Source organism: Phascolarctos cinereus, unplaced genomic scaffold, assembly GCF_003287225.1.
Source record: "Phascolarctos cinereus isolate Bilbo 61053 unplaced genomic scaffold, phaCin_HiC Scaffold_726;HRSCAF=1367, whole genome shotgun sequence".
NCBI lineage: Eukaryota > Metazoa > Chordata > Mammalia > Diprotodontia > Phascolarctidae > Phascolarctos > Phascolarctos cinereus.
The window spans coordinates 425966996-425980127 of NW_027556098.1; the positions used below are offsets into that span (position 1 = coordinate 425966996).

Below are 13132 nucleotides of genomic sequence, written 5' to 3' on the forward strand. Positions count from 1 at the left end.
CCTGGAACAAGGTCGAGGGGCGGGACCTCTCCGAGAGTTCCCAGGTGAGGCCGCTTCCGATTATGACCACCACCCTTCTGGGAAATGTAGTCCGGACTGCGGCTCTGGCTGGTTTTCCGGGCCCATGGGTGGGGCCAGGCATACGTGGGGCCGCCGCTGACTCCAATTGGCTGCGACCAGGGTGGAGCCGGGAAATCACCACTTCCTGTGATGGCGGGGCCAAAGAGATGGGGCGGGACCAGGGGCGAGTGGGGCAAGGCGGGGGAGGATAGGGTGGGAGGGGAGAGGGCAGGCTCAGAGCTCTCACTGGCCTTGGCTCAGTCCCCGGCCCCGCCCCCTCACCAAAGAGAGCGTTACGGTTTTATGTTCCCCACCCCTTGAATCCTAGGGGGGCTCACGTCCAGGGTCCCCGAGCGGGCGTAAAAAGGGCCTGAATGTCCAACACAAACAACGCTGAGAGTTTCCCTTGAGGGGCTGCTTTGAAGGGCTACAAAGGCTTTCCATGTGGTGGGTTATTTGCTCCCCAAAACCAGCCCACGAAATGCCCACTTTACAGAGGAGGAAACTGAGACCGACAGGACTTGGTGTTCTGGAAGGAAAGGGGGCCTCCCGGGGTAGAAGGTCATCCCCACCAGCCAGTGTGCTGGGGGCTGGACTGCCTGCCTCAGTTGTTTCCTTTGTTACAAGAGAGGATCCAGCCTGAAGGGAGAGTGTTGGTCTCCCTGCTGGTGTAGACAAAATGCGCCAATACAACCTGCAAAGGAGGGAAGAGGAGAAGGCCTCAGCTGGGGCACAGACATGGGTCTGTGTCAGATAACTTAGAGCTGATGGCATTCCCCTCATGTTTAATGGATGTGGGAGCGGGTTAAACCAGCCTTTGGCTTTGGCCCATCACACAGATCTCAGTGGAGAGGAGCCTTGGAAAGATCTCGGTGGGGAGGCTTTGGCTACAAGCTTTTCCTGACACTGCAAAGTCCCTGCTTTGGCCTTGCCTCATTTCTGGGGGGTGGGTGGAAAACACAGCCTCTGGATCTGGGGAGAGCCTGGGAGCCGGCCTGCCTCTAGGGGGAGGCTTTCAGGGAGGCAGAAGCCTTTGTGGACATTTTCTCCTTGAAGCATATTTAGAACCCCTGGGAAAATGGGATTGTGTAGTTTGAACCTACCTTGTGTGGTTTACAGCCTGGATCTGTTTGATGCTTTGACATCAGATCTGTGGCTCAATCAGGACATGCAGAACCCCCTGACTCCAGACAACTTCAGGGGAGGGAGGGGTCCAGAGGGGGAGGCCAGGAGTTTTCTGAGATATACCCTTTGAGGGCCCTCTAACTGCTGTATTTGGAAACTGCCTCCCAGCTAGTCCTTCCACTGGTTTCCTTATTCCTTGGTCTGAACTCTTTGGAATGTAAAACTTACTAAAAGATCTGGGAGCAGCCCCTATTTCAGCTCTCACCACAGCCAGAGGATGCAACAAGCTTCTTTCTAAAAACCTTTTACTTGAGAAATAGATATGAAAATACATGTGTAAGCATGCATGTATGTGTGTGTGTGTGTATTTCGTGGTTTGCAAGTTGTCTACTGTTTTCTTTTTGTTTTTTCCATTCCTGAGAGCTCCAGAGCCCAGTATTTCCTACTACAGTAGGTGCTTAATAAATGCTTGTTGCCTTGTTGACTTAAACCACTGGAATGTGAACTCCTACTCAATCTTTGTATCCTTAGCACTTAGCCTACTGGCTGACACATAGTAGGTACTTAATAAATGTTTATTGATTGGTTGATAAGACACAGACCAGAATACAAGGCCTGAGGTGGAGACTGGGGCCTGGTGTCAGCCCTGGAACCACTCATTATTCAGTAAGCATGGATGAAGAACCTCTAGTTTTTTAGGCACCTCACTAAGTTTTAGGAAGGGGGAAGCCAGTCCCTGCTGTCAAGGAGCTGCCAACATGGCCCACAAACATGGAGATGCTTGAGAAGAAGCAACAGATCAGGAGCCTTGCTCTTAGCTGATCCAGGAAAAGGAGAGAGTTTGGGAATGGAGAGACAGGTAGTTCAATGGGATATGAGGAATCTCAAGGAGTGAGGCTACTAACAGTTTAAGGAGGAGAGTGAAATTGGGGAGGAAAGAGTCAAAGTCAAAACAAGAATGAGAAGAATTTCAGGCACACCTCAGAGACAGTGTGGGTTCTTTTGTAGAGCACCACATTAAAGTGAATACTGCAATCAAGTGAGTTACCTGAATTTTTGGTTTCTAAGCACATATAAAAGTTATGGTTACTTTATACTGTTGTCTGTTATGTGTACAATCAGGTCTTTTAAAGTGTACATACGTTAATTTGAAAATATCTTAATTATAAAAAAAGTTAACTCTTCACTGAGCCTTCATTGAGTCTTCATCTTATTGCTGGTGGACCAGTGTTGATGGCTGCTGAGTGATTGGGGCGGTGCTTGCTCAAGTGTGGCAATGGCTGTGGCAATTTCTTAAAATCAGGCTACAGTGAAGCTTGCTACACTGATAGACTTTCCTTTTTCCTTGAATTTAAAGCCCTATTGTATGATTATTAATGGGCCTAATTTCAACATTGTTCTATCTCAGGGAATAGGTAGATCCAAAGAGAAAGAGAGAATAAGTCAACTTGCAATGATAAAATTTTTGTTCTTCAAAAAGAAAACAAAATGAAAGAAAGTGTAATGGAGAAAGGCCATCTAATACCATGGACAGAGTGTGCCCTCTTGCAGGGTTGGAGTTGGAGTCTCAGCTGCCCAGATGTGGGGCAGGTCACTCAGCCATTCTCAGCTCATGGCCTTAGTTGTGTGTGTAAGTAGAATACATGGTCCACCTGTATGGCAGGTGTTTGTGAGGATCCAGCTTGATTGTAAATCAAGCATCCCTGAGATGTGAGGTAATGGCATTTTCAAATTATTGGTTCTGTCCATTTAACTATGAAGATTTTCTCTTAGCCAGGTGAAGTAGAATGTAGATCAGTTAATTTAGTTTTTGGCAATGGAGGAAAGGGATTATAATTATATATCTGTGTACATGTGTCTCTCTATATATGTTATTATTTGTTTCTTGCAGAAAGAGAGATTACACTTGAAATGAAAGAAGACTGTTACAAAGCTAAGCATTTCTGTGAAAGAAACTCACAAGGAAAACTTCATGAGTGATGGTTCCTGTGACTTCACTGGGAGACAAATATGTGCTGTACTTCACAGAAATCACATAGGAGAGAAATGTTACAATTGTCATTATTGTAGGAAAGAGCCTAGTCAAGAGTCATCCCTCATTTGCCATCAAAAAATTAATACTAGATTGAAACCATGTGAGTATGAAGAATGTGGTGAAGCTTTTAGTGTATGTTCATCCTTCATTATACATCAGAGAATTCACACTGGCAGGAAACCTTATGAATATAATCAATGTGGAAAGACTTTTAGAAGAAGCTTTCATCTTGCTAAACATCAGGGAATCCACACTGGAGAGAAACCTTGTGAATGTGATCAGTATAGAAAGGCTAACAGGAATACCTCTGATTTGTTCAACATTGGGCAATCCACACTGAAGAGAAGACTTATGAATGTGATCAGTGTGGAAAGGATTTCACACAGATCTCCAATCTTGCTGCACATCAGAGAATCCACACTGGAGAGAAACTTTAAGAATGTGATCTATGTGAAAAGACTTTCACAAAGAGTTCTACTCTTCCTGAACATTAGAGAATCCACCCTGGGGAGAAACCTTATGAATGTAATCAGTGAGCAAAGGCTTTCAGGTGTAAAAGTGATCTTAGTCTACATCAGAGTATCCACATTGTACACAAACCTTATTAATGTAATCAGTGTGGAAAGGATTTCAAATGCAGGACCAGTCTTTCTGTACATCAGAGATGCACACTGGAGAAAAACCATAGGAATATGATCAATGTGGAAAATTTTCTGACTAAACTGGAAACTTGCTCTACATGAGATAATCCACATTGGAGAGAAAATTTATCAGTGTAATTAATGTGACAAGGCTTTCCCAGTGAGCTCAAATCTTGTTCAACATCAGAGTATCCACACTGGAGAAATCTTATGCGTGTTTAGAATGTGATAAAACTTCATGTACACCATCTCCTATCCAAACAAATCTGATGAATGAAAAGTCCATTTCTAGGTAACCATTTCCTTAATTGTGGCTAGTGAATATTTAATAAAAGAATGTTCATTCAGCTATCTGTTGTACACCAAAGATGAATTTTGGATGCTTCTCAACACTTACATGCCCTTAGATAAGTGGGTGTTACTAAAAGATACAAATCAAGTCTAATTGGTTAAAAATTATTGTGAATGTATATTATAAGCAGAGGTGGACTTACTCTAATAAGGAGCTGAGGGACTGGACTCATCACTCAATGTTGGACAAATAGCCTTATCTCTTCCTAGACCACCCATGCCTAGGGCAATCTAGAGGAAAGGGGGAATCCACTGCCCCAAATACCTGCCTGACTAAAACAGTGGACCAGCATTTACCCCAAGATTAAAATCTCTTTATGTTTTGGTTAGCTATAAACTTGCTCAGGGTAAATCTTGCCTAAAATTTCATTTCCTCATCAGCCCTGCCCTTCAGAGAATGGCTGAATCCCCTAGAGCAGCTGATTTCTGCATGAAAGTAGAAACTGGGGGGGGGCTGAGGGGGGTGGCGCACAGTACACAGAGCTTAGGCCCAAAGCAATAAGTGGTTATTAATATGAGAAAAATTATAATTGCTCTCACATCAGAGAATCCTTTCTAGAGGATATACCTTGTTAATATAATGAATACAAAAAAGCATTCAGGCCAAAGTCACATCCTATTTCCCATCAGAGAATTCCCATGAGATTGAAATGATATTCCTATAATGAATGTGGAAAGACATTCAGATGGTCTATAGAGCTTGTTAGACTCCAGAAAATTCATCTTAGCAACAAGCCTTCCAAGGAGTCAATGTGGGAATGCCTTCAGCAGAGATATCCTGTTCCTTTGCATCAGGGATTCACGGTGGAGAGAAGACTTATGTGCTCAGTGAAGACCTGCCTTTCCTTGGAAGATGCAGGTCATTCAACATCATAGTATTCACACTGGAAGGAATCCCTATAAAAGCAATAATTGTGGGAAGGCCTTCAACTGGAGCTCATACATGTTTGTATGTTGGAGAAATCTTCCTGGAGATAAATCTTCTGAATTTGATAAATGATTGAAGACCTTCGACTGCAGCACAGACCTCATGACACATCACAACTCTCTTATCTCTCCTTGCTATTCTCTGGAATTCCTCATTCCTTTGGGTGTATCTTTTCCTTTCTCCTTTCCTTCTTTCCTTAGTTATTTGTAAGATCTCATGAAACAGCCAATTTGCTTTCTTGCTCTTCTTTTTCCTTGGAATATTTTTTGTTGCTGCCTTCTGTACGATATTGCAAACTTCGGTCCAGTCCTTCAGGCACTCCATCAGAAGAAATCCCCTTAACCTACTTGTCACTTCAAAATAGAGAAAGAAAATTATAGACCAAATTCTCTAATGAATATAGATGCAAAAATTTTAAACAAAATATTAGCAAGTAGATTCCAGCAACTTATCACAAGAATAATACACTACGACCAGGTAGGATTTATGCCAGGAATGTAGGGTTGGTTCAATATTAGGAAAACTATCAGCATCATTGAGCATATCAACAACAAAACCAAGAGAAACCACATGATCATCTCAATAAATGCAGAAAAAGCTTTTGATAAAATACAACACCCACTCCTATTAAAAACACTAGAAAGCATAGGTGTAAATGGAGTCTTACTTAAAATAATAAATAGCATATATCTAAAACCTTCAGCAAGCATTATATGTAATGGGGACAGACTAGAAGCATTTCCAGTAAGATCGGGGGTGAAACAAGGATGTCCATTATCACCACTGTTATTCAATATTGTACTGCAAACTTTAGCTTTAGCAATAAGAGAAGAAAAAGAAATTGAAGGCATTAGAATAGGCAAAGAAGAAATAAAGCTATCACTCTTTGCTGATGACATGATGATATACTTACAGAATCCTAGAGAATCAAGTAAAAAACTACTTGAAATAATAAACAACTTTAGCAGAGTTGCAGGCTATAAAATAAACCCACATAAATCATCAGCATTTGTATATATTACCAACAAAGCCCAACAGCAAGAGATAGAAAGAGAAATCCCATTTAAACTTACTGTAGACATTATAAAATATTTAGGAGTCTACCTTCCGAAACAAACTCAGGAACTCTATGAACACAATGACAAAACACTTTTCACACAAATAAAATCAGATCTAAATAATTGGAAAAACATCAGTTGCTCATGGGTAGACCAAGCTAATATAATAAAAATGACAATCCTACCTAAGCTAATTTACTTATTCAGTGCCATACCAATCAAACTACCAAAAAATTATTTTATAGAGTTAGAAAAAATAATAACAAGATTCATTTGGAAAAACAAAAGGTCCAGAATATCAAAGGAACTAATGAAAAGAAATGCAGGGGAAGGTGGCCTAGCAATTCCAGATCTTAAATTGTATTATAAAGCAGCAATCATCAAAACTGCTTGGTACTGGCTAAGAAATAGAGGTGGATCAGTGGAATAGGTTAAATATGCAAGACACAGTAGTCAATGACTATAGTAATCTATTATTTGATAAACCCAAAGACCCCAGCTTCTGGGATAAGAACCCACTCTTTGAAAAAAACTGCTGGGAAAACTGGAAAAGAGTATGGCAGAAACTAGGCATAGACCCAAATCTCACACCATATACCAAAATAAAGTCAAAATGGGTTCAGGACTTAGATATAAAGGCTGATACCATAAGTAAACTGGGAGAACAAGGAATAGTTTACCTATCAGATCTATGGAGAACAGAAGAATTCATGACCAAACAGGAGATAGAGAACATTATGAAAAGCAAAATGGATAATTTTGATTACATTAAATTGAAAAGTTTTTGCACAAACAAAGCCAATGCAACTAAGATTAGAAGGAAGGTAGAAAATTGGGAAAGAATTTTTACAACCAGTCTTCTGATAAAGGCCTCATTTCTAAAATATATAGAGAATTAAGACAAATTTATAAGAACACAAGCCATTCCCCAATTGATAAATGGTCAAAGGAGATGAACAGACAGTTCTCAGATGAAGAAATTAAAGCCATCTATAGTCATATGAAAAAATGCTCTAAATCATTATTGATTAGAGAAATGCAAATCAAAACAACTCTGAGGTACCACATCACACCTATCAGATTGGCCAACATGACAAAACAGGAAAATGATAAATGTTGGAGAGATGTGGGAAAATTGGAACTAATACATTGTTGGTGGAGTTGTGAAATGATCCAACCATTTTGGAGAACAATTTGGAACTATGCCCAAAGGGCTACAAAAATATGCATACCCTTTGATCCAGCAATAGCACTTCTAGGGCTATATCCCAAAGAGATCAAACAAATGGGAAAAGGAGCCACATGTACAAAAATATTCATAGCAGCTCTTTTTATGGTGGCAAAGAATTGGAAATGGAGACGATGCCCATCAATTGGGGAATGGCTGAGCAAGTTGTGGTATATGAATGTAATGGAATACTATTGTGTTATAAGAAATGATGAACAGGCTGACTTCAGAAAAACCTGGAAAGACTTATATGATCTGATGCTGAGTGAAGTGAGCAGAACCCAGAGGACTTTGTATACAATAGCAGCCACGTTATGCAATGACTAAGAATGTTAAACTGAACCCTCCTCAGCCTTACGAGGATCTAAGACACCTCGGGATGGAAAATGCTGTCCACATCCAAAGAACTATGGAAGTGGAATCGCTCTCACTTATTTTTAACTTAAATTGAATTTTGTTTCATCTTTCTGATGGTTCCTCCTATTGGTTTTAAGTTTTACTTACAACTTCACTAATGTGAAAATATGTTTAATGGGTATGTAAATGTAAAGCAATATGTCAGATTGTGTGCCATCTTGGGGAGGGTGGGGGGGAGAAAAAGGGAGAAAAAATTTTCAACTCAAAAGCTTATGAAAAAAATTAAATAAAAAAACTGCTAATAATTCATTGCATGTATTTGGCTTTAAAATGAATTATCAGAATAACTTACTGCTTGGGAAAAGTAGAACAGACTTATAAATTCTGTCCATCTGGGAAGTTCTTTGGGGACCAACCAAGTGCTTTGGGAACTTCTGTTTAGGCAAGGTGATAAAATCTTAGCAGCCCTGGGAAAGAAGTTGTTTAAAGAAGAGATTGTCTAATTCTAAAGTAACGAAGTGCTTTCTAGGGCTATATCCTAAAGAGATCAAATAAATGGGAAAAGGAGCCACATGTACAAAAATATTCATATCAGCTCTTTTAGTGGTGGCAAGGAATTGGAAATTGAGAGGATGCTCATCAATTGGGGAATGGCTGAGCAAGTTGTGGTATATGAATGTAATGGAATACTGTTGTGCTATAAGAAATGATGAACAGGCTGACTTCAGAAAAACCTGGAAAGACTTATATGATCTGATGCTGAGTAAAGTGAGCAGAACCAAGAGGACTTTGTACACAATAACAGCCACGTTATGCAATGACTAAGATTGTGCCATCTTGGGGAGGGTGGGAGGGAGGAAGGAGGAGAAAAATTTTCAACTCAAAAGCATATGGAAGTGCGTGTTGATAAATCAATATAAATTGATAAAATTTAAAAAAAATAAAGTAATGAAGTGCTTTACTGAGTAATTAAGAACTTTAGGAGCCAAAGTAGGGTTAAGGGAGGGGAAACTTACAAGTTTCTTCCTCATATACAAGTTTTATGAGAATGTATTTGGCCACTGGTTATTAAACTCATGAAATTCCACCTAGAGTAATACGTTTGGGATTTATGTCTTTGACCCAACTCTGACTTAACTGATTCCAGGTATAAGACTACAAAGAGAGAAAATTCCCCTGTAATGATAGAGGGCTTCCAACCATTGCTAATGAAAAGACCAGGGCAGCAGAGAAACTTTGAAGTTCTAAGACAGGAGTCAAGAGAAAGACAATAAAGAGAAATATAACTAAAAAATCATTAAAGACAAAAACAAGGAAAAACTGCTCACATTCTAGTAGGGGGAAATGATACCTATTCCCTCCAAAACCTGTCATCATCAGGGGTGACAAAAGTAATTAGTAGAGGGTCTGGGAGTGGATCCATTATGTCTTGATGATCTGAAAAGAATAGAGAGGAAAGAAGGACACAGTGGAAAGGGAAGGATAGGGAAAGTTAACCCTAACTCCTGCTGTGGATTTATGGTTGTTCATTGGACTGATCTGTTTCCCTACAGTATAAACTCTTCTCGTTCTGCTCTCTTTTCTCTATATCAGTTCAGACAATTCTCTCCAGGTTCTCTGACACTGTGCCTTTCAACATTCTTATGGCCCCACAACTGACTCCATTTGATGCTATACTAATTGTTCTTTTTTATTATTATTTTATTATTATTTTGCTTTCTGGTGAGGCAATCAGGGTTGACTTGCCCAGGGTCACACAGCTAGTAAGTGTCAAGTGTCTGAAGCTGAATTTGAACTCATGTCCTCTTGACTTCAAGGCTGGAGCTCTATCCACTGAGCCACCTGTCCATCTCTAAAAAGGTAAAGGAAATAGATTGTCCTGTGACAATCATGGGGATTGGGGAGGGGAAGGAAGGCTGGAAGGTCCTCTTTTGTAGTCATTGCTGGTAAGATTCTTGCCAGAATCCTCCTTGAAAGGCTAATCCTTCACCTAGAACATGCTCATCTACCTGACAGCCATTGTGACTTCAGAAAGGACCAAGGAACACTGGATATGGTGTTTGCTGCCTGACAATTGCAGGAGAAATGTCAAGAGCAGAGTAGAGATGTGTATACAATGTGTGTAGATACGACTAAGTCCTTCAGTACTGTCTGTCATGAGGGCTTATGGAAAATTATGTCAAAATTTGGTTGCCTAGAGAAGTTCATCAGTATTGTTTGCCAATTTCATGATGACATGCTTGTGCAGGGATGATACCCTCAAGCTTTCCCAGTCACCAATGGAGTGAAACAAGGATGTGAGCTTGCTCTCATCCTTTTTAGCATGATGTTTTCAGCCATATCATCAAACAACTTCAATGAGGATGAATATGGCATTAAGATCAGCTAACACATTGATGGTAAATTTTTCAACTTGAAGACGCTACAAGAGAAGACCAAACTGGAGGAAGTGTTGAGGCATGATTTTCTCTTTGCATGTGATTATACACTCCATGCAGCCTCTGAAGCTGAGATGTAACAAACCATGGATCAATAATCTGCTCCTCCTGCTAATTTAGCCTAATAATTAACACCAAGAAAACACAGGTGCTCTATCAGCCACTACCACACCATCCATATGTGGAACCATTGGTTACAGCAAATGGAGAAGCCTTGAATGTCAGGGAGAAGTTCATTTTCTTTGGTAGTGTACTTTCCAAGGATGTACGTATTGATACTGAGGTTGACACACACATTGCCAGAGCCAGCTCCGAGTTTAGGAGGCTCTGAAGGAAAGTGTGGGAGAGAAGAGGTATTAGACTGACTAACAAACTGAAGGTCTACAGAGCTGTTGTGTTGACCTCATTGTTGTATCTCTGTGAAAGCTGGACAGTATACCAGTACCATGACAGGAAACTGAATCACTTCCATTTCAATTGTCTTAGGAAGATTATGAAAATCACCTGGCAGGATAAGATACCAGACACTGAGATCCTTTCTTGAACTAAACTGCCAAGCATTCAAAGTCTACTTTAGAGAGTGCAACTCTGATGGGCTGGCCATGTTGTTTGAATGCCAAAAGTAAGCTTGCCAAAAAGACTATTTCATATAGAACTCACACAGGACACATGTTCACATGGTAGACAGAAGAAGAGATACAAGGACACTCTCAAGGTCTCTCTTAAAAACTTTGGAATTGATTATGTGACATGGGAGACCCTGGAACAGGGCTGCACAGTATGACGTGCCCACATCAGAAAAGGTGCTGTGCCTTAGAAGCAAGGAGAATTGAAGTAGCTCAAGAGAAACACAAGTTCTGCCAACTCAGAGAATCCACACCAAAGGTTCACAAGGACTATTTGTGCCACACCTGTGGTATAACATTCTGAGCTTGCATTGGCCTGATCAGCCACAGGTTGCACACACTCAAACTTGACTCTGGGATAGTGATGTCATTTTGGCCCTCTTTCAAAAGGAAGGAAAACAAGATGGCTCCATAATCTTCCATTATATTCTTAGACCTCATTTCTTCAGTCATTTCCCAATGTACACACACCATCTGTTTCCAGATCTTTGCAGCAATAACAAACATCCACTGTAATTTCACGTTGTGGATATGGGTAATTTAACTCTTTAGGGTATAGGTCTAGTGGTTATCATGGAGTCAAAGGACATATGGTGGAGGGAGTTTAGGGAACAATTTCCAAAGGTATTACAGAATGTGATCCCTCCATTTGAAGGCTATGTTAATCTTTGTGTCAAGGGTATTTCTTTAATACAACATGGTAATTTCTGCTTTCTAATATATTCCTTTCTCTGATTACTAAAGGAAACTCCTTTCCATGTGTAAATCATTCCATTCCAGTACACCATTTACCTCAGTGTACTGCCTCTCTAGCATTCCTGTTATTTCATTACTTTTCAGTCTCTCCTGCATTACTGTCTCCTTCCCTATTGCCACAAATAAAACCATTTCTTTCCAATATTCAAAATACATTTGATCCATTCAATCCAGGAGATATTTTCTAATTTCTTTTTTCCATATCATGACTACACAGCTGGACATGCCCATTTACAACTGGTGTCTCTAACTCCTTCCTGTTGCTGTCTCCGAAATACTCTGCAATCTAGTTCTGAGTTTCATTTGTCAATAGCAACTCCTCTCCAAAATTGCCAAAACTCTCAAAGTTGCTAAATTCACTGGCCATTTATTTATCCTTATTCTTCTTGATTTCTCTCTCTCTCTCTCTCTCTCTCTCTCTCTCTCTCTCTCTCTCTCTCTCTCTCTCTCTCATACTCCTATCCTTGTTTTAAAACTAAACTCATTCTCTTTTCCCCAACCCTCCCAGCTCCCTCCTTTCCTAATGGTCTCCAAGGCATCCTGCCAATAGTGCTGACTCAGAAATGAAGTGTCATGCACTCCTCACTGACTCTCATACATTCACACTCTTGACCACAATATTCAATCTGCTGCAAAGTCCTGTGATTCCCCCTAGGGAACATCTCTCCCATTCACCCCCTTCTCTCCCAACATTGCCACTGTCTTGGTTCAGGCCCCAAACCCCTCACACCCGAGGTTTTGCAAGAACCTGCTGCTTGGCCCAGCTGCCTCTAGTCTCCCCCTACTCCAGTCATTCCTCTAAGCACCTGTCAAAGTTCATCTTCCTGAAGTTTTGACTGACCATGTCTCCATGTTCTCAACAACCTTCTATGGCTCCCTAGGAAAGAGATCAAATATAAAATCCCATCTAGGGATCTTAGTCATCTGCTGCTTCTTTACCTACCCTTCACCTACTCTTCTAATTTTCTTTCCCCTTATATCCCCACCAAGTATGCTATAATGCAATTCTATTAGCCTCCCTTCTCTTCTGTGAACAGGTCACTCCATCACCTGACTCCACAGGCTTTCCTCACCATCCCTGTGTCTAGAATGCTCACCCTGGCTTCCCTGATGCCCCAGCTAGAGCCCACCATCCACAATGAGCCTTTTCAGTCCTCCTTCACTGTAGAGCTTCCCTCTCAATGAGCTCCAATTTGTCCTGTCCATAACAGGGTTCTACATTGTTGTAGGCCCCCCCATTCTGTGAACTCCAGGAGAGCAGGGGATGTTCCTTATATGTCTTTAGGTCCCTAGTGCTTAGCAGAGGTCTGGCACTGAGCAGACACTTATTAAATACTCATTGACTTGAAGAAGGTCTAAGAAAGAGCCCATATTGGAAAGCCTAACCCGTTTTTACACTGTCAGAGGAGTTCCTGCCTACAGATTCTAAACGGGATCACAGATTTATCACTACAAGGCAGCTAATGGGCCATGGTGTCTAATTCCCTCATTCTACAGATGGGGAACCTGAGGCTCAGAGGTTCCTTGAC

At 40.9% G+C, this 13132-nt stretch overlaps 1 long non-coding RNA gene across 1 annotated transcript in view; it reads right to left on the reverse strand.

Moving 5' to 3' along the window:
• Positions 1 to 3931: 3931 nt before the first annotated feature.
• Positions 3932 to 13132, reverse strand: part of LOC144454444 (uncharacterized) — a 28208-nt gene continuing 19007 nt past the window's right edge. Inside the window, exon 3 of the long non-coding RNA XR_013482817.1 lies at positions 3932 to 5493. This is a non-coding gene — a long non-coding RNA (uncharacterized LOC144454444). The remainder of the gene's footprint in view (positions 5494 to 13132) is intronic.